The sequence below is a fragment of the Mytilus edulis genome, unplaced genomic scaffold, assembly GCF_963676685.1.
Source record: "Mytilus edulis unplaced genomic scaffold, xbMytEdul2.2 SCAFFOLD_1063, whole genome shotgun sequence".
Lineage (NCBI taxonomy): Eukaryota > Metazoa > Mollusca > Bivalvia > Mytilida > Mytilidae > Mytilus > Mytilus edulis.
This window is the reverse complement of record NW_027269039.1, coordinates 20,692-28,379: the sequence shown is the minus strand read 5'-3', so window position 1 is coordinate 28,379 and position 7,688 is coordinate 20,692. Positions and strand designations below refer to the sequence as shown.

At 35.4% G+C, this 7,688-nt stretch overlaps 1 pseudogene; it reads left to right on the top strand.

Annotated features, from left to right (window-relative positions):
• Positions 1–1,028: 1,028 nt before the first annotated feature.
• On the top strand, positions 1,029–6,266 carry LOC139509409 (potassium voltage-gated channel protein Shaw-like; annotated as a pseudogene).
• The last annotated feature ends 1,422 nt before the right edge of the window (positions 6,267–7,688 follow it).

The following is a 7,688-nucleotide window of genomic DNA, read 5'->3' as shown; positions in this document are numbered from 1 at the left end:
ATTTATTAGAAAACATATTATCTACCGTTACTTTTTATAACCTTTACATGACATAGTCCATTAGCTGTAAACAAAGAGTATATAATTACCTTCATCATTATATAAAAAAATAAAGGAGATGTGATATATGATTGCAATGAGACAACTATCAACCAAAGTTCAAGTGACGTCGATATCAGCACCATACAGGTCACGTACATGTAGATTTGTACGACCACCAACATTGAAGAAATTTCGCAACAAAATATGAAAAATATGTTTAATAAATTTTAGCGATATCACAAAAAGCGGGGGTATGGGGGGGGGGGGGGGGGGGAAATAGTCCCCTGGCAAGATACATTCATGCTGACTTCCTCCAAGAAAGTATTTGCATTTTTAGGCAGCAACCATTTGATTTTCTGGGGGGGGCTGCGGCGAAAAAACAATCTATTTTTTTCGCGACAAGTCGAAAACAATTTTTTTCTTTCAATTTTAGCATTACATATAGTGGCAGCTGAGGGTGAAACAAGCAATTTTTTTTTTTCTCAGAATCAAAAACAAATTTTTTTTTTTCTCCAAAAACTGGTAACAAACTCTTTTTTCCAAAAAAAACCATAGCCCCCCCCCCCCCCCCCGAAAATCAAATGGTCATAGGCGGATCCAAGGGGGCTGGGGGGCCCGGGCCCCCCCTTTCGTGGGAAAAATTTGGTTGATTATATAGGGAATCATTGAAGCATGACTGGAGCGGGCCCCCCCTTAGGTCAGTCAGCGGGCCCCCCCCCTTAGGAAAAGTTCCTGGATCCGCCACTGATGGTTGCTGCCTTACGAAACTGCCCAACAGTCAAAACTATAGAGTTATGCATATCATAATGTCACTGTCCGATTTTCTTTTTAAATTGGTGACCTATAAACTATTTCACCAGCATTGTGAAACTATCTTTAAAAAAACAAATCGTTTATATTTTTTTTTAAAACCGAGCAATTCAATATTCTGACACATATAAAAACTACAGTAAAACCTTGGCATAAGTGCAGATTTATAATTGCAGGTTGTTCTGAACTATTTACGTAGCGGCGAACTCCATTTACCAGACGTATATGTGTGGTCCAGCCATCAAAAATGAACTTGCATTCTGGGGGATACCGGAAGGACTATAGAAAGATGCTGCAGCATGAATTATAATTCATACAACAAAACTCTTGAGGCGCTAAAACCAACTTGAACATGACCGAAAAGGCAGCTTTAATTTTATCACAAGAAGAGAGCAATTCTAAAAAACACTTCTAAGATAGATAGTTTTCGGACGAAAGTGTCTTTTGTTCTGAACCCAACCAGATTCTTGCCTTATGGCAAAGGTAAGATAGCTGATCACATTACCTGTCTACTACACATTTACTAACTATAGTACTTGAACATAGTTTTGAACTCGGTGCGTTTAACATTTGACATAAAGGGGTCCACCAGACTCAGTTTGGATGAAATATTTCTTCTGTTGTGTTTATATTCCTGTATACCGACTCCTTAAAATAAACCCCTAGCATCTTTTAAGTATACTAGTATACACACATTTAAAAACAAAAGAAAACTGTTCGCCTTTAACGCATGTTTTTGGATTATTATGTATTTACTTCATAGTTATAAAAAAAAAGGGGGGAATAGTTTCTGACAAGATACCTGCACCTCACTTCCTCCCAGAAAAGTATTTGCATTTTTTACGAAGCTCCAAAACAGTTAAAAACTATAGAGTTCTTGCATCATAATGCCACTGTCCGATTTTCTTTTTAAGTTGGTGACCTATAAATGTTCAGCAAATTATTATGTAATTTTGTGTTTTCTCAACAAATAAGAATTAGCGATGACACAGAAATCTTCGTCAATTTGACGTTTGAATTAAGAAGGCAGTTTCATGTCTACTTTGATAGCAGGATCTAATCCGATTACACATTTAAATAAATTAAATCGAAGGTGTTCTACTTTCATCTTCAATGACGGGTGTATAATCCGAATTAATCCGATTTAAATTGTGAGAAAATGGCCGTAATAGTTACCCGGATATTATCATTTAATATGAGATAGGAAGCTTTAAGACACGCTTGTTTGTATACAAAATGATAAACTAATATATATGCACCAAAAGACAACCGAAATGTCAACTTGAAAGTGAAGGCTTTAATGAATATTCTATATCTTGTGTGTCTAATTGATGCCGATAACAAAATCATAATTTAAAACTTTTAAAAAGTGTATATCTGTTAGGTTTAATCTTTCGATATAAATTATGAACAATAAAAGATTGGTAACATTGTCGTAGTTTTATATCGATTGGTGTTTAGCATGATTACAGCTACCTTCACTCATGTCTCTTCAATGACGCGTACTTCCACAAGCTGCGTGCTCAGATTGAGTGCCAGTTTTCTAAATGGTATTAAAGAAATTAAATATGAAGTTTAAAAGCATAATATCATAAATTTTTCACTGGAATATTAAGTAATCGAATTTATGGACTTGAAGACATTTCTTTGTTCATTTTGTTTTAACAAGCAAGCACTTTACAAAAAAAGCATCTCTTTTCTGGAAATAGACCAAATACGATACAAATACAATTTCTTTATTAAGCATTAATTTCCTACAAATATATACATATAATGGAAAATAAAATTGAGAATGGAAATGGGGAATGTGTCAAAGAGACAACAACCCAAATATAGAGCAGACAACAGCGGAAGGCCACCAATGGGTCCTCAATGCAGCGAGAAACTCCCACAGCTTCAGTTGGCCCCTTAAAAAATATGTATACTAGTTCAGTGTTAATGCACGTCATACTAAACTCCGAATTATACACAAAAAACTAAAATAAAAAGATCATTACAAGATTAACCAAGAAGTCTGACTTGCGAACAGGCGCAAAATTGCGGCGGGGTTAAACATGTTTTTTTTTGAGATTTCAATCCTCTCCCTAGACCTTTAGCCAATGTAGGAAAAAAACATACACACAACAATACGCACGGTACAACTCAATTTAATAGAAGTCAGAGTCCGAGGTCAGAATAAGAAACATAAGGAAATAAACAAAATGACAATAATACGTAAATAACAACAGACTACTAGCAGTTAACTGACATGCAAGCTCCAGACCTCAATTAAACTGATTGAAAGAATATGTCCTTCATCTTATGAATGAACTAGACTTTGGATTCGTTAATTCTCGTATATCCCCAATGCTGGAATGCTTCATGTTTACTCTGAGTTGCTTTTTAAAAGTAATATTTGAATGAAAGTAAATCAACAGTTTTCAAACATAGGACTGGTTTTAGATACTTGTAGTTCCTTCAATTTACTCTCGATTTATTTGAATGATGTTAAATTGTCGTTTCGAAGTATTTGTGAAAAAGGTAACCTCTTTACCTTGGTGTTTTTGTTTGTTTGTAAGGACAGAAGTACTGTACAATTCTTTAAAATTGAGATTTTTGTATCCTGCATACATGTGTAAAATTATAAAACAATTTCAATGTATAAAATTCAAAATTATCTGATCTATGGAAAACTTCAGCGTCATATATATACCCCAGGATTAAAATTGTATATGCCAGACGCGTGTTTCGTCTACACAAGACTCATCAGACTATAAAGTTTGAAAGTTAAAAAAATTATAGTTGCAGCATTATATAATAAATGCACCGTATCAAATGCATATTTAAGATTCCATTTTGTAAACAACTTCTTAAACTGTTACGCGTGGTAAAGACATGCATCATTACACTACCAAACTTAAAAGAAAAATTAATTGAAATCTACAGGGTCTATATGTATACCCCTCACATGTTGTTAATTTAATATGCATGTTTACCTTGTCCTCAACCAATCATACATCCTGTTATTGAAACGACAAAACCACAAAAATGAATGGAAATTCTCGTTCAGTTTTTCACAGCCTATAAATATTTTTTGTAGTAATTTCAATTAGATATTTTTCTACTTTTTTCAAATTTAAAGTTTTTGTTTTTGCTGAAATAGTAAGACTAGTATATAGAGATATTTCTACAGTCTTTTAAAACTGCACTTAATCGAATACTTCACCCAGATCATGTAATAAAAATTATGATTTTGTAGAAGTATATTGTACATTTATTTCATAATAATATATGCAGTTGTATTCGGTTCGGTTTTTGTGTTAAGGTTTGTCAATATACAACGGGCCTCGGCGGCCCAAGTGGGCTAAGTATTTTACTGACTGTAGTACAAGCTGGTAAACTGTTGGGTTCTGAGTTCGAACACCGTAGGTGGCAGGGGCGTTTGACTGAAATCTAAATCGATTGTCAGTTTTCTTGCCGAACGTTGGTGGTCCTCTCTGTGCAATCCGTTGTCAGTTTTCCTGCCGAACGTTGATGGTCCTCTGAAGTGATCCGCTCTAGGTTTAGTTTTAAATATATGTATCTATAGTGGATTTGGAAACACGTAATTGCACATTATATTATTCCCTTTCCACTTTGCTGGATCCTCTCTATGCATTCCGTTGTCCGTTTGCCTGCCGAACGTCGGTGGTCCTCTTTAGTGGAGCTCACTAGGCACTCCGTTGTACGTTTTCCTGCCGAACGTCGGTGGACCTCTTTAGCGGTCCTCACTAGGCACTCCGTTGTTCGTTTTCCCTGCCGAACGTCGGTGGTCCTCTTTATTGGTCCTCCAAAGGCACTTAGTTATCTATATCACTACCGAACATTGTTGGTCCTCTGTAGGCACTGCCTTGTCAGCTTTACAGCCGAACGTCCCCTAAGCATTTCGCTTCTTCTATCAATAAAACGTCCCAGTCATGATATAGCCGATAGTGCAGAAAATGGCGTTAAACACCAATTCTTTAATAATATCAAGATCTTGTAAACAATTGGGATAGAAAGATTATAGACATCTTAAGTTTGTGTTACCTATATTGTATCGTTTTTAAGAGGTAGGTGTTTTTCGTGTACTCAATTTTCTTGCACTATATTCTTTAAAATACTTTACGACGATCTGTTTCAAGTCAGATACCTTCTTGGTGGTAGATCCATGGTCATATATATTTTAAAGCATGTTTATAAAATTGTCCAATTATGAGATGCACATATTGCAAAACTGTACATTGTATGTCTTGAAGTCTATAACTGACCTCAAGTGGTTTATTGGTAATTTGTGTTTTAGGGGGTCTTGCAAGACTATCATGCATTGTTTTGCTGCAAGGGCAGTGTACTATTATGTAATCAAGACTTAATATTCCGTATCGTATGTAATCAACAGTAAAGTAGCATCTCTTCTTTAAAAGGGGGGATTTCTTAATCTGAAGTCAAAGTAAGGCGTCCTTTACAACACAGACGTTCATAATTTGTAAATATTCTTTCTTTTGTAGGTGTATGGCGTTATATCATTGCTGGTCGTTACATTATCCATAACATCTTTCCTTGCCGAATCACACCCTTCAAACCGCATTACAAATTACTACACTGAAGTTACACGTGTGTTTAACGGAACATTGAATGCAACAATCGATGTTGTGACTAATAAATCAGAAGAAGTTCCACACCCGGTGCTACTAAGGATAGACTTAGCGTGTATGATATTTTTTACTATTGAATACTTGATCAGAGTTCTTACAGCCAGGAAGCGATTACGGTATATGCGTTCCGTAATGGGCGTCATCGATTTGGTTGCCTTATTGCCAGATTATGTTCAGCTACTCATATTGGCATTTGATCCTGTTCTTGCTGGAACAGACACCGCCAAGATTATTGCTATTTGAAAGTAACACGTGTTCTCCGGATTTTCCGTCTGGTCCGGCATATTCCCGGACTTTGGATTTTAATTTATACTTTAAAAGCAAGTCTAAAAGAGCTGTTATTGATGACTGCGTTTTTAATGGTGGGAATGTTGATATTCTCATCTTTAATATATTTTGTTGATGACAGAGAAACATTCACAAGCATTCCACATAGTTTCTGGTGGGCTCTTATAACTATGACAACCGTTGGTTATGGCGACATGTATCCCGTGACCGCATGGGGGTATGTGATTGGCTCACTTACTGCCCTGTCTGGTCTGCTTATGATTGGATTTTCGGTACCTATTCTTGTCAACAAACTTCTTAATGTATTATAAATATACTGAGATTGCCATAGACGAAGAGAGACTGAAACGTGTTAAACTTTGCCATGAAGCATCGCACAGTACTAAAAACAATACCGGACTTGATTTATCAACCAATGAAAATAATAACAAATGTGAACACATATTTACTTTGGAAATGAGTGAAAAATTGTGAAATAGAAATCCTACTTACACACAAACAATATTTTCGAAAATGTGGCAGAAAACATTCACGAGAAAAATTTAACCACCGTGTGGTTAAACAAAATAAAGCAACTGGTCATGATAACCGGTTTGAATGCATAGAGAGCTAGGGAATTATTGCAAAATGTTTCTTATTTATACCTTCTACAACATTTGCATACTAAATTATTGTCATACAAATGTTTCATGCAGTTGGAATTTAGTAAAAAGTTAAAAATAAAGGATCATATATATTTTATGTATCTACATTGGTAAACAATGTACCTAAATGTATTACTTAATATGTAGGGACACCGATCCATTCGGAATTAATTTCGGTACCTTATAGGTTCATTCAGTATATTATGTGTCAATGTCAGTATATCTTGCTATATTTATACCGACCGTGTAAGGGCTGTATAGCCAGTCAAGGTCGTTAAAAGCTTGCATTTGTTGTTGTTGCTATATTTGAAGATTAATATTAGTAAGTACAGTAACCTGTTTAATAGTCAGCAGGCAAACAGTATAAAGCAAGTATGCATATATGAACCCCCCTTTGTCCTGGTTGGGACCCCCCCCCCCTTATAAAATGGCTGGATCCGCCCTGTCATGTCTTTCTCTTGACTCCTACCTGTTGAACAAGGTGATTTAGAATTCGACTCAAAATGTGAGTCTGGTACTCATATGGGTTCATTATCATATCGGATTAACATGTTCTTGTCCTAAAATGTATGTATTATTTTCTTTAGGCGTTAACCACCAGCCCAACAATATTTGGTCCTTTGTGTTGTTTTTGACACCGTCTCCTTGATGATTTTCCCTACATCCTATTTCTTCAAATAAAAGAAAATATAGAGCAGATATTAGTCCACCGAAACAATGAACCTCGTGTCCGGATAGACAAATAATATAATTCCAAATGGTATACATAAAACAAAATATTTAGCAAACCAAAAAATATAAAACGGGATTAGCTGAGGTACTCCGGAAGGGGTAATCAGTTTCTCCTTCACTATAGGAAAACACTCGCGATGAACACTTAAAACAAGAGTTATATTCTTCGATGCGATTTTCATATAAAGCAAATGCATAAGGAAACATTCATCAAAACCAAATTAAACTTTTTAGCTACATGTAGGTCATAATCATATTCTATATTGAGTTAAACTATTTAGCACTTAAAACACTTATGTAGTCTTTTAGTACACATATAGCATATGTAGATATAAGAAGATCTGGTATGAGTGCCAATGAGACAACTCTCCATCCAAAGTCACAATTTGTAAAAGTAAACCATTACAGGTCTTCAACACGGAGCCTTTGCTCACACCGAACAGGAAGGTATAAAGAGCCCAAAAAATTTGGGAATGGAATATATTATATATGTTTACCAAGCAACTGTTACATGTAAATA